At 39.7% G+C, this 19613-nt stretch overlaps 1 long non-coding RNA gene across 1 annotated transcript in view; it reads right to left on the bottom strand.

The window, feature by feature from the left end:
* The window catches only part of LOC149750015 (uncharacterized), a 72011-nt gene that overhangs the window by 33626 nt on the left and 18772 nt on the right, over positions 1 to 19613 (bottom strand). The window contains exons 2-3 of the long non-coding RNA XR_016392017.1: positions 18695 to 18920; positions 8145 to 13969 (exon numbers count right to left, since the gene is read on the bottom strand). This is a non-coding gene — a long non-coding RNA (uncharacterized LOC149750015). The remainder of the gene's footprint in view (positions 1 to 8144; positions 13970 to 18694; positions 18921 to 19613) is intronic.

Below are 19613 nucleotides of genomic sequence, written 5' to 3'. Positions count from 1 at the left end.
CAATGCTAAAACTATGCAAATGGGAATACAAAGATAAAATATACCAAAATTAATGAGTGTCATACACTTGCTTGGATTCACAGTAACTAGGAAATCAGCCCTTCCACCATCAACATAATTTCACCTCATTTATTTTGAAAGTTAAACCGTCTTCAACAAATACCACGACCCCTTTATAGAGCATAATTCTGGCTTTCACCTGTCATCCTGGCGTAACTATTGACAGTGATTCCTGTCACTCTCAAAAGTTTGCATGATAATTTATTTGGTTACTCAGCCTTTACAGAACTTGGATGTCAGTCTCTTCTTTTTTCCTCTAAATAAATACTGTGACTGCTTTTGTTTTCAGATGTCTATATGACATCTTTTCAAATATGTATGTTTTTTTTTCTTTCCAAATTTGTGCTATCAGTTTTTCCTCTCAAATAGCCCTTTGGGTTTTTTTTTTAAAACCTGTGAGTACCAGGTCTCCACCTGCCCCCATGTAACACAAGAAATTCCTATAAGTGGTGTAGGTATTTATACTGAAGGGATTAGGGGGAGAGGCCTGTATTCATGTATAATAGAAAACTGTAAAACTGATTTTCAAGGAACTGAGGTGTGCACTAATTCAACTTCTAGCTGATGGATGCACCCTTCTCTTCTCCCTGCATGAAGATTTGCATAAGCCACAAAAGCTATATTTCATAATACTTAGTTTGTGATCTTTTCCCCATAAGAACAATTTAAAACTAGAGATCGATGCATGAGACACAATTTGGGGAGCAAGGGGTGATAACAGGTCAGCCTTAAAGACTATGAACATTCATACAGTGAAGAGAACTCTTTGCTTTGGTTTCAACCAGACTCTCCCAGAGTGACTTGTGCACAGAACAGACCTTTTTTTTTTCTTTTTGCATTTGTATTTCTTTAACTGAGAGGCTGTGTAGTGGCATGGAAAGAGCTTACAGCAGAACTGTTAAAACACCAGATCTGGAGATAGTCGTGGCTGTATCACTTATCAGCTGGATGACCTTGAAAGGTTACTTAATCTATCAACTTCCTCGTTAATGAAATGCAAAACCAATAGCATCTCTCTCATCTTGTTATAACAAGTGAATATAAATAAAAAGGTTAATTTAATAAATAGTATTGAAAAAGCTAGTTATTCATTAGAAGGAAAACATATGGCCTCCCCATCTGATGCCATATACAAAATATAAATTCCCAATGAATTAAAGATTAAATACAAAAACAGGAAGAGCAAATACAATAACAAAAACCTTAGAAGAAAATCCAGGAGGCTGCCTGTACAATTTAAGGATGGGGGAACATGTTAACTAAGGCCAGTAACCTAAGCAACTGTAAAAGAAATTATACTTTTTTTTTTACTATATGAGAAATTGAAAACTTTTGTCTGTCATAAATATATATACCAATATACAAATGATAGAGTTGGAAAAAATATCTCCATGCAAATGACAGATAAAGAAGTAATATCTACATAATGCAAAAAGCTTTTGAAGACTGACAAGCAAAAAAAAAAAAAAGCCAACTGAATAGAAAAATTTTCAAGGAAATTGAATAGCAAGTCACAGAAGGGCAAATTCAAATGTTGTTTATATAAAAAGATGAATAAACTCATTAAAGATCAAGAAAATGCCAATTAAAGTAACAGTGAGATAACAGTGACACTCATCAAATTGGCAAAATGTATTTTTAAAAGTTAACATGTACTGATGGCAAATACTTGGAGGGGACCAAGCTCTCATACTTTGCTGGTTGAAATATGAATTATGTAGACTTTTTTGAAAAGCAACCACGAAGAAAAATCTATTAAAAGGAAAAATATGTTTATCTTTGTCCTAGAAATCCCACTCCTGGTTATTTATTCTAGAGAAATCAAAACACCGAGATGTTTATGCACATAAACACACACATAGTGGCAAAGGAATAGAAATGAAGTCAAGAAAACGGTTGAATTAACTATGGTGATTCTGTATCACAGGGCATTACACTCCATTACAAAGAATGGATTAGAGCCAAACCAATTCACCCGGAAGGCTAGCTACAAGACATTGTTAAATGAGATAGGCACGATGAGAAAGATTTTTTCAGCAAATTACTATTATTTACTAGTTTAGATAATAGAAAATGACACTCATCTTGTGCCCACACTAGTTTCTTGGCATTCTGTTGGCACCCAGTCTTCATTCTTGAACTATTGTATTTTATTTTTTATTTTTTTTGGCCGTGCCACACGGCATGCGGGATCCAAGCTCCCCGACCAGGGATTGAACCCGCGCCCCCTGCACTAGAAGTGCAGCGTCTTAACCACTGGACCGCCGGGGAAGGCCCTCAAACTATTGTATTTTAAAGGGTCAATCAGCATTCACAATCTATCCACACTCGAGCCCCATCTTAGGAGGAGACAAATTGCCGTCCATCCATGATCAACTCTTCAGACACAAATTGGTCATCATTCCTCTTCATTAGAGAAATCTTAGTGTTTCTTTAATAATTAAGATAATGAACAATAATCCAATTCTGTTTGGGTTTGTTCCTTTTATTTGGGACATTAGGATTTGGCTTCTTTGTTTCGCTTGTGAGAGATGTTTGTAAAAGTAGGTGTTGCAGTTTATCTCACAGACAAATAAAGCATTATTATCCCAAGAGCTTCTAAAATGGAGAAGAAAAAGCAATAGATTTACTTTTTAAAAATGGTTTGCTGATAAGAGAGACACCCCGTGAGTTGAAAATGTGAGAGGTCCTGAACTGTACAGAAAGATGCTCAACCTTGCTTGTGGTGGCATTTTCTTACACTAACTTAGGTAAGAAAGAACTATGTTTCCCAGAACTCCCTTCACTACATAGCTCCAGGTTCATGTGCACCAAAAGAGACCTGGTCCAGGGATTTGGAGAATGGAAGAAAAGCAGGAGTTTTATACTCAGGTCAGTGCAAGATACCACGTGCTGCTGCTACTCACACATGCCTACCTGCTGGCTTAACTTTCAGGGGACCTACAGCCAGCCTGCATCAACTCCCACTCCTGCCCAATCTCCACTTCTAGCTTTTCACTCTCCCAGACCTGGTGCGTTTTAGCTCTTTGTCAAAGGGCAACAGTTTCTCTTGCAGCTAACCTGCCACCTCCCCACCACCACCATTAAAGCCTGAGGCTTAGAAGAACTAACAGATGAACTCAGTTTCCAGTCCAACCTCTGGATTCTGGCTCATCCTCCCAGGTTCCCGCTTCTCTTTGTTTCCCCTGCTAACTCCCTGCCCTGCTGACTTTAGGCTCCAACATCACACAACAGAAGCAACAGCCACATATAAATTGTTTAACCGGTTCTCACAATTGTATAAGGTCAAATACATAAAACCATGGCTTATTATCAATATTTTCCACTGTTTCTGACTTTTAGATTGAACTCTGATTGATGCCTTACTCAGAATAAGAGAAAGGCATATTAAAAGTTCACTGAGGTAGAATCAGTGAATATCTGATATATAAAAATATATTTTTATGTTGGATGAAAGCTGTGGGAGCACAGGCCTGATCATGTATTGTTAAGGAAATTAAAAATACTGTGATACTTATGGAGAATAATTTGATTCACATCGAGTGAAACCATACATAGATTTACTCTTAGATCCTGAGGTACTGCCTCTGGAATCTATACCAAAGATACACTGGCAAAATTATAAAATGATGCATGCACAAGCCTGTTAATTGAAACACAAATTTAATAACAAAAGACTGGCAATAACCCAAATGTACATCAATAGGGAACAGATTGAAAAATTATAATAAATCCAAGCATTGAAGTAGTATAAAGCTGTCAAAGGGAATGAGGTGCCTCTCCATATATTACTATGGGTTAATTGCAAGATATAGTAAATATAGTAGAAAGTGAAAGATGCAAAGGGGAAAGAAGTGTGGGTAGCGTGTGTCTACCATTTATCTAAGTGTTTGCAAGGATATGAAACAACTGGAACTTTTATTCTATACACTGCTGGTGGGAATATAAAATGTTACTTTTGAAAACAGTTTAAACATACGCCTACCATAAGAACCAGCCATTCCATTCAAAGGCATTTAACCCAAAAAAATGAAAGCATAAATCTATACACAGACTTGTAAATAAATGTTCATAGCAGCTTCATTTTTTTTTTTTTTTTTTTTTTTTTTTTTGGTATGCAGGCCTCTCACTGTTGTGGCCTCTCTCATTGCAGAGCACAGGCTCCGGACGCGCAGGCTCAGTGGCCATGGCTCACGGGCCCAGCCGCTCCGTGGCATGTGGGATCTTCCCGGACCGGGGCATGAACCTGTGTCCCCTGCGTCGGCAGGCAGACTCTCAACCACTGCGCCACCAGGGAAGCCCGATAGCAGCTTCATTTTTAATAGTCAAAGACTAAAAGCAAACTGAATGTTCATGAACAGATGAATGGATAAACAAATTGTGGTATATCCATATAAAGGAATACTATTCATCAGTAAGAAAGAACTGTTCATACATAAAACTTTGATGAATCTCAATATAATTATACTGAGTGAAAGAAACAAGACAGAAAGCGTACACAGTTTCACAGTGATTTCTATTAAAATTCCAGGCAAATTGTATTTGCAGAAATGAAAAAATGACACTAAAATTCGTTTGGAATTTCAAGGGATCCCCAAATAGCCAAAACAGTCTTGAAAAATAAAAAAAAAAAAAGGTTGAGGGTTTATATTTCCTGACTTCAAATTTACTACAAAGACACAGTAAGCAAACCAGTGTGGTGCTGGCATAAAGACAAATAGTTTACTGGCATAGAATTGAGAGTCCAGAAATAAACCCATGCAGCTACGCTGCATTGATTTTTAGCAAGGGTGCCAAGAGCATTTAATGGGGGAAGGACTATCTTTTTAACAAATAGTCCTAGGACAACTGGATAGCCACATGCAAAAGAATGAAGTGGAACCTCTATCTCACTCCACATACAAAAATAAACTCAAACTGGATCAAACAGCTAAGGGTAAGAGATAAAACTACAACATTCTTAGAAGAAAACAGAGGGGTCCTTCGTGACCTTGAATTAAGAAATGGATTCTGGGCTTCCCTGGTGGCGCAGTGGTTGAGAGTCCGCCTGCCGATGCAGGGGACACGGGTTCGTGTCCTGGTCCGGGAGAATCCCGCATGCCGCGGAGCAGCTGGGCCCGTGAGCCATGGCCGCTGAGCCTGCGCGTCCGGAGCCTGTGCTCCGCGGCAGGAGAGGCCACGGCGGTGAGAGGCCCGCGTACTGCAAAAAAAAATAAAATAAAATAGAAATGGATTCTTAGATGTGACACCAAAAACACAAGCAACTAAAGAAAAAATAAATTGTCCTTGATCCAAATTAAAAACTTTTGCACATCAAAGGACACCAGCAAGGAAGTGAAAAGACAACTTACGGAATGGGAGAAAATATTTGCAAGCCATATGTCTGATAAGGGTCTAGAATCCAGAATATACAGAGGACACTTACAACTCAACAACAGAAAGACAAAAAATCCAATTAGAAAATGGGTGAAGGACTTGAACACACATTTCCCTGAAGATGAACAATTTCAAAATGTTGAAGAGATGCTCAACATAATTCGCCATTAGGGAAATGCAAATGAAGTCTGAAATGAAATACTAATTCACACCACTAGGTTGGCTATAATTTTTTTTAATGGGAAATAACAAATGTTGCTGAGGATGTGGAGAGATTGGAATCCTCACACATTGCTGGTGAGAATGCAAAACGGTGCAGCCACCATGGAAAACTGTTAAACATACTGTTAAAATATGACCAACCACTCTCTTAAGTATATGCCCCAAAATATTGAAAACACGCAGTCAGACAAAACCATGATTTGTCCATGAATGTTCATAGCAGAACAATTCACAAGAGCCAAAGGGTGTAAACAACTCAAATGTATATCAAGAGGTGAATGAGTAAACAAATTGAGGTATATCCATACAGTGAAATATTTTTCAGACATAAAATAGCAATGCCTTACTAATACATGCTACAACACGGATGTACCTGAAAAACATTATGCTAAGTGAAAGAAGCCAGACATAAAAGGCCACACGGTACATGATTCCTTTTATATGAAATACCCAGAATAGGTAAAACCAGAGAGACAAAAAGCAGATTAGTGGTTGCCAGGGGCTGGGTAGAGGAGAGAAAAGAAAAGTGACTGCTTAATGAGTACGAGGTTTCTTTTGGGGGCAATCAAAATGTATCGGAACTAGATAAAGGTGATGGCTACACAATACTGTAAATGTACTAAATGCCGCTGAATCGTCTACTTTAAAATGGTGCATTTTATGTTATGGGAATTTTGCCTCAACAAAAGAAAACAAGACTACATAGTGAATGACTTCTTTTGTATAAAATTATAGAGATGAAAATTCATCTATAGGGACAGAGAGCAGATCAGTGGTTGTCTTGAGATAGGAGGGTATACAGGGGAGGGGGATTACCAAAGGGCACAGGAAGCTTTAGGGAGTGATGGATGTGCTCATTATCTTGATTGTGGTGATGGTTTTGTAGCTGTATACATATGTCCAAATATGTGTGCAGTTTATTGTATGTTATAATATAATTCACAATTAGTCACACCTCAATAAAGCTGAAAGTAATTTAAAATGATGGAGTTCTCTATAGATTAAAAGATAATTAACACTCATAGTAACAATTGTACTGTGTGACATTATTTACCTCCTTATAAAAAACACATCATAAAACATAAAAGGTACAAGGAAAAATGTGAATGACAGATAATGAATGACACTAAGGTATTGCTGTTAATTTTGTTAGCATGATAATGGTATATGATTATGTATTTTAAAGTCTTTATCTTTTGGCGATACATAATGAGGAGGTTATTCTCTTTACCTTTATATACATTTGAAATTTTCTATAATAAAATATTTAAAAATAAAGTTAGCTTGCATATGTATTCTCCTCACATGATACAAGATGTAAAGGGAATTTCTTATACTTTTATTCCCTTTCCAAGCCATAAACAACATCATGGGGATAGATTTTACTCAGTAGAATGACTCAAGCCTGTTCTACCATGCTGTCTTAGTTAGTGATAGCTTTACTAGGTCCATACATTAACTGATAAAGGAGGAACTGACACAAAACCAATGACCAAGGTCTTGGCCTCCTGAGGCAAGACTGTCTAAGAGTCCCCCAACATAATTTCGAGGTGAAGGGGATCATTACCCTTCACTGAGATTTTTCAGAAACTGAATTTCTATGTTTTTCAATACCAATCATCTCTCACTCAACCATCATGGCAAAACTCCAAAGCCTCAGTCTGAGGTTACCCTGGGAAATGTCTTTAAAACACTATTTCCACTTTTATTTCCGGATGATCAGAAATAACTGTATCCTTCTGGGGATAATATAAACTATTTGTCCCATGTTCTGCACAGAATATTGGCATTTCTGATGAATAAGAGAAAGTGAAATCCATTTTGGGAGAGAAAGGGGAATTGGAGAAATCAATGTCTCTAAATGTTCTGGTTTGTATTTTCAAAAGTTTAAGGATTTTTTAAAACTGTTAATTCCTCTGAGGTTTTACTTATAAATATATGTGTGCCTCCCTTCCACTGAAAAATTCTTTCAATATTTCTTGGGTTGTTCTTAATCTATTCTATGCAATTGTAATAAATCAGTACCTTTATTGAGAGCACCACAAACCCAACAATTTCAAACCCAACTTTGAAAGTTTCCTGCTCAAATACACCCAGACATAAAACTGGAATATACCACAAAACTTAGGACTATCAGATTTATATGATTTTAAACAGAGATCTCTCTTATAAGTAGCAGATAGAAACTGAGTTCCAAAGTATAATGTCACCAAATCATTATCCTAGAATCAGTTAAACAAAAGATTTTGGTTTAGAAATCTACCCTACACGGAAGATAAAAACACATTACTTCAAATCACTATGCGCTATGGCATTTTTACCCATTCTGTTTAATCAAAGCACATAGCTCACTAAACCAGGACAGTGAACCGTATGTACATTATCCAGTCATATTAATCTTATTGGTCCTTGCCTGTCTGACAATGACCAACTTCATGTTAATAATGACTCCTCCCTAAAGAAAGATCTGAAATTCTTCTACTTACCTCTCACCCTCCTAGCTCTGCACAGAGACATTCCTAATAGTTGATATAGAGACCCTCTTCTTGGTGATGACACCTGTGAAGTTATTCAAACACAGAGGTACAAAGACATGAATTCAATTCTTCTTCCAATTTATCCTTCAAGTCACTTTTCTCTAGTAGACTTTTGTCATTTAAAATTTGAATAAAATACCTATTTTATCACACCTTCCAACTCTGTAACAATCACTACTGCTTCTTGAATGCCTTCTTGAGCCCTGGCGCTCACTAGACATGTGTATACTCCAGGCCAAGCCTCACAATAATCATGCAAAGAAGATCTTGCTTTTTAAACTGAGAACACAAATAGCCAGAGAGATTAAGCTCAAGCTCACTCAGCAATAAGTGATAGAGCTAAAATTCTAACCTCAGTCCACCTGCCTGTGTCTTGTGTTCTACGTACTACTTCCTTTCCACCCTCTACATCTCTCAACAGAACTGTGTTTTCACTTTCCAAGACTTTCACTCTCCTTAATAACTTCAGCACCTAGTTCCCAAAGTGTAGAGGCCTGACCCATCCAGCTACTGTGCCAGAAGTAAGATGTCAGCTAACTCTGGAGGTTTACTATTGAGAAGTCAATTTGGCTCTCATTCTTTTTTTTTTTTTTTCTTTTCCATATTCTTTTCCATTGTGGTTTTCTAACAGGATATTGAATATAGTTCCCTGTGCTATACAGTAGGACCTTGCTGTTTATCCATTCTATACATAATAGCGTGTATCTGCTAATCCCAAACTCCTAATCCATCCCTCCCCCACCCCCCTTGTCAACCACAAATCTGTTCTCTATGTCCATGAGTCTGTTTCTGTTTTGTAAATAAGTTCATTTGTGTCATATTTTAGATTCGACATATAAATGATAAATGATATCGTATGGTATTTGTCTTTCTCTGTCTGACTTACTTCACTTAGTATGATAATCTCTAGGTCCATCCATGTTGCTGCAAATTGCATTATTTCATTCTTTTTTATGGCTGAGTAATATTCCACTGTACATATGTACCACATCTTCTTTATCCATTCATCTGTTGGTGGACATTTAGGTTCTTTCCATGTCTTGGCTATTGTAAATAGTCCTGCTATGGACATAGAGGTGCACGTATCTTTTCAAGTTATGGTTTTGTCCAGATATATGCCCAGGAGTGAGATTGCTGGATCATATGGCAACTCTATTTTTAGTTTTTTAAGGAACCTCCATACTGTTTTCCATAGTGGCTGCACCAACTTACTTTCCCACCAACAGTGTAGAAGGGTTCCCTTTTCTCCACACCCTCTCCAGCATTTGTTATTTGTAGACTTTTTAATGATGGCCATTCTGATCAGTGTGAGGAGATATCTCATTGTAGTTTTGATCTGCATTTCTCTAATAATTAGTAATGATGGGCATCTTTTCACGGGCCTATTGGCCATCTGTATGTCTTATTTGGAGAAACGTCTACTAAGGTCTTCTGCCTAATTTTTGATTGGGTTGTTTGGGGGATTTTTTTGTTGTTGTTGTTATTAAGTTGTAAGAGTTGTTTGTATATTTTGGAAATTAAGCCATTGTCAGTTACATCATTTGCAAATATTTTCTCTCAGTCCATAGGTTACCTTTTTGTTTTGTTTATGGTTTCCTTTGCTGTGCAAAAGCTTATAAGTTTGATTAGGTCCCATTTGTTTATTTTTGGTTTTATTTCTACTGCCTTGGAAGCCTGACCAAAGAAAACATTAGTATGATTTATGTCAGAGAATGTTTTCCTGAGTTTTATGGAGTCATGTCTTGTACTTAAATCTTTACATTTGGCTCTCATTCTTAGGCCACATTTCATGCTAACTAATTTTGCCACTAATAAGGGTAATGTTTTGTTTTCCACCTACCTTATTCCTTTATCTTATTTCTCAGTTGGTTCAGAACCCAAATGGGGAAGATTGGGCCCACTCTATGATCTGACATCACTATTTTAGAATATGTGCTCCTAAGTTTGGGTGGATTTTGCCTTTGCTTATTAAAAAAAAGGGTTCCCTATGCAAATCCATACTGTAACCAAACACAGTAGTTGTTTAACCTGCGTGCATGCACCCACGGAGAAATTAGGTTAAGAACATATGTGTTAATTTGCCTCTGAGGAACAACTTTAATTATAAGTGAACATTTTTTGTTCCTTAACTAGGTCCAGTAGGACTTCTCTTTGGCAGTACCTACTTCTTTATTTTTAGCTGTTGGTTAGAAATGTTCTCTGCAATTGAAAGCAATAAAAAGATTTTCATTTAAAAGGAAGGGGAGTCTATAAATCAGGTTGATATTCTCCCACATAACAATGAGTCTTTAAGATTTTATTTAAGCTTCTTCCCCTGTTTAAATAATATTGAGACCCTTTCAACTTGCAAGTGGAAAGTAACACAGCTTGCTGTGCTACCAAACCCAAGAAGCCTCACAATATAAATAGAGCCAGAGGTACAGAGAGCCAAAGCCAGCTCAGCTCCTGGAGGATTCCCTTGAATACAAGTCCCTTGCCAGCAACCAACATATTTTCTTAGCAAGAGGAAAAATATTTCACAGCATGTTACATTACTTGCTGTTTTTCAGCTCTTAAATAATAAAAGTCAATAATCAGTGAAGTCAGAATAATGACTTTAAATTCACACAGGGACAACCAGGTTAAGAATTGTGGACCAGATTACCAATTCTGGCAAAAAAGGAGAGCAGGTTTATGATCAGATGGTCCATAGCATAAATAGCTGAAAATGGCAATAATCAAGGATTCATTTCAGTGCTTTATGACTGACATTTACATGTTAATGATCAAATGGAGAATCAGAATTATTGTTGGGAATAGAGACACTGTACTCCAGGAGAAATAGAACATTACCTAACTTCTGGGGTTTCACAGACCGCAAATGGGTCATCAGGGACCTTTACTGCACATTTAACAGTTCATTTCAAGGTGCATCCTATGTGTCACAGCCCCAAACTCAAATACCTGCAGGGTCAAATAGGTAATGGAAGTAAGCAACATGGACCCCATTTACTAGTTCACACAACTTCTCTAAATTCTCAGCAGGACTAGCTACACAATTTGTGGAGTCCAATGCCTAATGAAAATGCAAGGCCCCTTGTTCTCAAAGCAGCAAAAAAGTGACATTAAAGGTATTAAAGTATGAAGCTTTTTCATTTCTGCCCAGTCTCATGCTATCTCTGTCTCTGTCTCTCTTTCCCTACAACTCCCTCTACGTGTCCTGTCAAGATGATTTTATTTGCTATTTAATGCTGCTTTTTCTCAGGCACAGGGAGACTCATGAGGCGAGTGCAGACCGTATGGTGTAAGACCAAAAATTAAGATTCAACATTACATGCTGTCTTGACATCTGAAGCCAAGAGGCCCTCAGATGGCATAATGACAAGTTCCCCTCCCCACTCTGTTCCTGCAGATAAGGTCTCCTAGCCAAACACCCCTCCTTATCATGGGGCCCCAACACAGGGCCTGCTTGTTCCTGGGCAGCAGGTTTCAGCCCCCTGCCAGCCAACAGAATTATTCAAACAAGCCAATTCCATCCTCCCGTGGAAATCAGGGGTCACCTCTACCTCTTGTTACTACAAAGCCTGCTCTCACAGCCTCTGCTTATTTACTCTCTTCCCAAGCGCACCTCCTCTGTGGCCTTGTGTGGCACGTGACTTCTTCCTCCCTGGAGCTGTGAGTACAGGTGACTAATAACTGCTGTCAATCTCATTTGTCTTGTGTCAAGTGTCATGTGTTCAGCCATCCCCATAATCCCAGGGCATGACTCTCACCCTTGCCAACAGAGTGAAGAAGAGGCAATCGAAATAGACTCTCACAGACCCTGCCCTGTGACATCATGAGCAGGCATATGTGTACATGCTGGTATGTGATCCAGCAACTGCCAGGATCCCCCTCCCACACGCTGCTGGACCAGCACACCATGCCCCAACCATAAGCATGGAAGGTATCTTCTCTTACCGGGAGCTTACCACCCCAAGTCATGGCAGATGGGCAACCCCCAGGGGCATTGCAATCTCTTGTCCAGGACATGACAGACTAAGGATAGATGAGAGGGTCACTCCTGCCAAGTCACCCACCAACAACAGCCTGGCACTGCTAGCCCAGGGTGGAGACAGCCACCACCATGCCCGGCTCCAAGACAGGAGGAGGACATGCCTGTCCAGCACTGACTGTCCACATATCAATGCCCAGACCCTCGCTAGGGGGAGACAGTGGCAGTAGTCATGAGGTGGCAATGACGAGCAGGGTCCAGGCAAGGTCTGGGGCACCAGGAAGTGGGGAAGTAGGTGGCTGAGCATCCTTCCCAGGAATACAGGCAGTGAGGTGCTAGAGATGGAACTGCACATGAGTTGAGGCTGCAGACCTGGGGCACACTCCATTGTCCCATCAGACCTCATGAACAAAGCACAAATTCAAAGATAAAATTATTAAGAATTTTAAGACAGTAACCATAGGGCATTACACCCTAAGCATGGAGCCCTGCCTGTGAAGTTGGTCCTGGTTCTCAAACATTCAGCACACAAAGTAGCAATGCTTCTGGTTGTACATGTTTATGTCTGTTCATGACACACGATCTCTACTGCCCCCAGAAAATCCTCTGTGATAAACTTGCTATCTCATAAAAACTTCAATGCCTCCAAAGTATCTTCATTCTTACTGAATTTACAACATCTTAATTTATTTTCATTGAAATGTAAAACCTGTTGAAATTTCAGTAATTTCATTTTCAGTTTGGCCCATGGTTCTCAATGTGGTTATTTCATAAAGGATTCTTAAATTACATCACTTTGCATAGATACAATTGATTTGTACCTTAAACACCTAGGAATGTGTTCCCTATCTACAAAAGAATTTGCTTTTTTCTTTCTTGCATGAAACATAATACCCTCTCAAGGTATCTTCCATTATTCCAGTTTGAATAGATACAGAAAATACTTCAACTACCTCTTAATTCTATGCCATGAAAACCACACTGCAGGTATGACTGTGAGGACCCACTGACAGCCTCAGTGTTGAGAGGCCAGTAGAGTATGGTTTGGGGAGCACATGCCCCATCTAAATGGAGCCTCCATCACTAGGCAGCCAAATCATTGCCACATGGAAATATGGAGCCAGGATTGGCAGAGCTGCCACATTTTCAAAGAAAGCCAGTAATTCAGACTTTTACAGGAAAATAAAACTTATTTGTAAATGAGGACGACTGAAGAAAAAAAAAATTTAATGCTGATTTGACCAACACTAAAAGGACCTAATAAGACACATATAGGTAGCATTCAGCCACATTTGACGATCTCTGACATGGAAGAAGAGTACCACTCTCATAAAAATCCCATTTATTGCTCTGTCATGACACTTACCTTATCATACAATCATTATCTGTTTATTTGCCTGTTTCTTTCACTAGACCCTGAGCTCCCTGTTGAAGGGAGTATGTCTGCACCTGGCACTATGGTCTGGCATACACCAGGTGCTACAGAATCATCTATTAAATGATTTATTTTACTTTTTAAATTTTATTAATTTATTTTTGGCTCCGTTGGGTCTTTGTTGCTCCACGCGGGCTTTCTCTAGTTGCGGTGAGCGGGGGCTGCTCTTCATCGTGGTGCGCGGGCTTCTCATTGTGGTGGCTTCTCTTGTTGCAGAGCACGGGCTCTAAGCGCATGGGCTTCAGCAGTTGTGGCACACGGGCTTAGTTGCTCCACCGCACGTGGGATCTTCCCGGACCAGGGCTCGAAGCCGTGTCCCCTGTATTGGCAGGCGGATTCTTAACCACTGCGCCACCAGGGAAGCCCCTATTAAATGATTTAAATTCAATGAATACTTATTAAAAACTTACAACTTCCCAGGCACTGAGATGAACTGAACAAATAATACACATATCCTATGAATTAATCTTTCATTTTAAAAGCTTTCTTCTTTTCTTCTCAGTGAGACTTTAAAAATCTCTACGTTCTTTTTAAAATCACATCTATCAGTAGCAGAGAGTCAGGTGTTGGGATTTTATTCTGCAGAACATGGCCCTAGACCAAGAAATACATTAAAAATCACCCTTGAATTTTGGTGGAAATCTCCCGACATTCCTCAAGTTTCTTATTCATGTAATACATACATGGGACATAATGTCTTTCAACAGACATTAATTGAGGGCCTAATATATACCAGGTACTGTGTGAGCTTTGGGGAACAAAAGACCAAATAAACATGGTCTCTCCCCTCAGTTAATCTCAGACTATAGAAATACAATCTTACCCTGACTTCGTCTAACTTGCTTTTTTGGTCCACAAATTCTTCCTTGCAGGAGAATCACTCTCCTGCAATATCCATTGCAATATCCAATATCCATTCCCCTCAGTCTCTTTTCCAAGGTGCAGTCCCGCTGACTCCCAGGATGCCATAATATGCAATCTGGGGCCAACAATGTCCATGAGTTTACACTGGCCTGGCCTGTCTCAGGATGTGATGCCACTCTCATGGCTGCACCTATGAAGGCATCCTTCACACAACCACATCTTATTATGCCTACTGCACAACCAAGCAAGAATATCTTAACCTAAGATACTTGCAGATGTTCCTGGATGAGAAACCACACTGGTGCTTTCCAAATCTGCCTCCTCCTGCAAACCAACGCCCATTCTGCATTAGCAACGATAATATCAGATATCATTGACTGACTCCTTGCTCAATACTAGATCTATTCTGAGCACACTGTGTACAGTATATAAAGTAGTCCTTACACATATACACACAGCCTCTAAGGTAGTCTTTACAGTTACCTGGAAAGAAGTTAGTTCAGGGAATCCAGGTTATGACGCCAACACTTGTTTGGAACTCATACTGTTTATATTTGTATAGGATACAAAATCATAATTCTCTACCTTGTAGGCCTCCTGACTCTGATATGAATTTCTTACATACCCGACACAGGTCATGGGAACTAGCTCAGATTCTCTCTGCCTAACCTTCCCAAATCCATTAGTATTCACCCATGACCACATCGGCACACTGGCCTGGGACATTCGGCTAAGTGTCCTTCCCAGAATTCAAATAGGAAGAGGGGAACAGGTAGTAGGACACCAGTGTCCTCTTTTCTCCCAATCCTTTACTTTTGGCTTCCCTCCTCAATCTGTCTTTCCCACCTTCTTCCAAGTAATAGAGCCACTGGGTCCCTCTGAGCAACCCCACAAGAATTTTCACCCTAGCTTTTGCCTTCTGATTCTTGCCTCCATTAACTAAGCTCCTCTTTCCCATGGTAAAAGAACTTTCTACCATTTCCTCTCTAGTAAGACATTCCCTTAAACCTTTTATTTGCTCCTCTCTGTACTGTGTCTTGGCTCTTGGTATGATTATGAAGTAGAGTGGAATTTAAATAACCATTTTCTCTTTCAACAGACCCTAGCTTTCAATGAAGATTCAAGAAAATCTGTTCTGAAACTCAAAAGTGAGCACTGGTCTCTTTGGTCTAAGTGTAGCCTGAGCAAATTAATGTTTTAGGTCGATGAGTTGCCCTTTGGACATAATTTAAGGAGAATAAAATACATTGGCATAGTATATTTTAAAAACGATATCGCAGGGACAGTAACACTCATAATCAAAGGAAGTTGAAGTGACATTCATTATTTTCTGTCTCTAAGAAAAGCTTCAAAAGGAAGCAATCTTCAGACTGAATAAAATTTGTCACCCGCCCCCATCTGCATCCTCCTTCCTGGATGCCAAGAAGTTGGGGGAGGTGAATATAAGGATCCTCTACCACTCCGCCTTCCTCTTCACTCTCCTCCCTAATTCACTTCTTTCTCTAGGTTGTACTTTTATCCAGGTGGTCTGAGTGCCATAATTCCTGCATCAGATCAAGAGTTAACATTTTTTATCTAAGAGTGATTGACAAAGCCTCTTGTTGTTTCTTTATGACTTACGTTAAGTTTATTAAATAACATTTAATCATTTCTGGGCAGTGTTGATGAATCAAACTCTTGGGTAATGGGTGTCTGGAAATGCATCTACACTTTCTAACATTAACTTGTGTTTAAAAATAGCCAGTATAAGTGTTTTTGCTCTAAACTGCGTTTGTATGGAACTTTACAGTAAGGTATGTAACATGGAAAACAGCTCTATCTTTGAGAGGTGACATCAAACAACTTACCTAAGGTGACTCAACTACTAAGTAGATTCAACCTGTCTTACTTTCCTTAGAATCTATGTTCCTAACCACTAGGATAGACTAGCTCCCTATAAATAGGACACTGGTTCTTGCCTACAGTGCCATGCCTTGAGGCAGCAGGATAGTTTGCTTCTGACCCAGAATTCTGACACAGAAATACAACCTATGACTGCCCTCACAATGCCCTGTACCTAGGCTTTCTTAGTTGTTACTCTCCTTCAACACATCCTCTCCCATAAAGCCATTTGGAAATGATGACCTGGCAGAATTCTGCATAGTCCAACATCCAGACCATGTACCAGCAGATAAGGCATGACCTGTTCCAAGGATGTGACAAGCAGGTAGAGTCTCCAGGTCAGAGCCTCATCTGGTATCAGCTTAGATCAGAAATCTCAGCAACAGCCTCCCTGGGACCTTTCTATGCCAACATTCATGGTACTCAATGATGTGTCTTTGAGGTGTGCATTTTGTGTGTTGATTTAATCCCGCCTTCATTTTATTTTCCCATTATAGTCATTTAATCTGCTGCTACTGCTATTACTACATTCTAAAAACTGCCTAAGTCCCTTCTTAAAATGAGGCAATAGGTAAATATTAACCAGACCAGCCTAGAATGCTCATAGAAAAGTCTAGTAACTGTAAACCAAACGTTAGCGTTAAGAATCAGCAACCCAGTTGTGTAATGTCGCTACCTTGGTGACTGAGTACCATTGACCCACCCTATAAAGACAAGACCCTTCCTCAGCCGGGAGCAGGGCAGGGCCCATGGGGACAAGGATGAAAGAGACTGAGCAGGACTCCTGGGGATGACAGGCAGAGCCTTCCAGAAGACTTAGATTGACTGCCCCATGGTTGAATCTGTCCTGCTTTCTATCGACATAGTCAACGCAGACAGCCTACCTCCTGAGAGCAGAGATTTCAAAACTCCCTCCTGTTTTCAGTATCTACAAATGGGCTCATTTCCAGTCCCTGGGAAACAGCATGGAGCATTGGAAAGGCATGAGATTTGAAACCAAACCCAGCTATCCATCCTCACCGGCCAAGTGATCTTGGAAAGTTACTTAACTTCTTTAAGCTTGTGTTATTTCATATGTAAACTGAATCAGTATATCCTTGCAGGGTGGTCATAAAGAGCAAATGGAAGGAACCTGGTTCTGTGCAGCGGTTGGTTAACAGTATATGGACTATGTTCGAATATGTCCAGTCTTCCGTTGCCCCTTCTTCACAACCTGGCCCCAACTCTGCCTTGTAAGCCATGGACTGAACTATTTATTATTAACTGTAAGTCCATGGGTTCCATGTCTACCCAATTTCCATGTATAAAAAGACTAAAATTGGAAAATATATATCTTTATGACCACTTTGTGCCAGATTGACTGACTAGCTTAAATTTTTGATGCATTAACAGGGGATGAGGGCATTTCTGTGGTTTGGTGTTCCTTGAATGTGAGCCAGACCTTGAGCCAGAACCTCTAACTTCTGTTGAAGGACCTATCTACCTGCTGATACTTTCAATACACTCCCTTGTTTTATACTCACACCAACTCTGGGATGTTAATTTTATAAACTGAGGCATAAGGAAGTTAAGTATCTTGCATCAAGAAAGTGGTAGACCAGGAAGTCAAACCTAGATCTCACTGGACTGTGTACTTTCCCAAATGATGCAGTTCATTTGGCAATATGCTGCATGAAACTTCCTAATTTTAGACCGTATAGCAGGCCTCAGATGCATTCTGTTGCACTAAGCCATGCTAAAGGAGGAGCTGTTCCACAAATAAAATCAGAATCATCCTGCATTTAAGGAACTCACTAAGCATGTCCCTTTTAGAATAAATGTTGAGAAAATCTACTGGCACCATCAAACGTAAAGATGTGAAGACAGTCAGAGCTGCTGTGCTCTATTTCTTGAGAGACTCAGAAATGTAAATCTCACAGCAAAGGTGGTCTATGTAGAATTTGTTGTTCTTTCTGTTGTGCATGCCAAAGTTAATTTCCTATCACAAAAATATCCTAGATCAGTGTTACTAACAAGAATGGTTCTCAAAACTTAATTTGGTAGAAATAAACATGTTAAGAAATTGTTGTATATCTTATTAAGGAGGGGAATATATTAGGGTTATTGTGGTAAAATACAGCCGGCCCACCATCTCCACAGATGTGGTACCACAGAGTCGGAGGGCCAACTGTACTACCATCATTTTATATAAGGGACTTGAACATCCACAGATTTTGGAATCCTCGGCTGAGAGTCCTGGAACCAATCCTCCATGGATACCAAGAAAGACTATACACTTTCTTGTGGCCATTGGAATGTAAAAGGAATGCTGACTTTACCATCAAAGTAAGGAAAAGATTCACTCACCTCTTCTTGTGCGATGTGCTTGGTCAGTGAATTTGGTGAGGGCAAGAAGAGCAAGTCGGCAGGCTGTCACCAGAATCTAGAGATCAGGCAACTGTCTGAGTCTGTGATTAAAGTTGGGAGTGGTGGGCCAGGATGGCAAAGGGATGGTAAGGCCAAGACCCATCCTGGCAGGTCACAGAGATGCCAGCGCCAAGCAAGGCGGTTCAGAAGCCAGTAGCCAAGGTTCCTGAAGACAAAGAATGGGAGACAATCACCATGTGAGCCAGCAAATCTTCAGGCCAATATTTCTCAACCAGAGCATTGCTTATCCAAGGCATCTGAAGGTGCTCCCTCAAATATGACATTCTGACAACTAGATTGTTCTAAGTATACTCTGCATACACTATGAATGACAGCACCTCCAACTACCACTTATATCACTCTTCAATTTCACTTGTTCGCCAAGTTCTACTAGATTTACCTACCAAGTATCTCTAGAACCCCTTTTCTTCCATTCTTTTCTTTTGCCGTGGTCCTTATGACAACTTGCCCTGATTACAGTTTCCTTAGGATGAGACTTCCCACTTCTGTTCCTATCTACCCTGTCCCTGTACCTCTAACTCTAATGGTATTGTTTCTCTACTTAGAGACTTGGAGCACACAATCTACAATCCCTTGCTGTGTTGATGTTGCTACTGCTGCTGATGCTGTGAGATGCTATGTTCCTGGCACTGTCCCAAGCACCAGGGATACAAAGAATAGGGCAGATCCCCTTCCCCCAAAGAGCTCATCATATTTAGGTGAAAAATCTCCAGCTTCATCTCATGCTCTTCGTTCCTATTCATGTCATATTCCTGCCACAGAACATCAATCAATCCATGCTCTTTAATATCTTCTTGCTTCTGACTGTCACTCCTCTGTCCAGAAAACTCCTATTCAT

This window comes from Delphinapterus leucas, chromosome 2 (assembly GCF_059928025.1).
Source record: "Delphinapterus leucas isolate spDelLeu-1000000601 "Yukka" chromosome 2, BTC_Dleu_Yukka2, whole genome shotgun sequence".
NCBI classification, from domain to species: Eukaryota; Metazoa; Chordata; class Mammalia; order Artiodactyla; family Monodontidae; genus Delphinapterus; species Delphinapterus leucas.
Note: the sequence above shows the minus strand (reverse complement) of the source record. Positions and strands in the feature narration are given on the sequence as shown.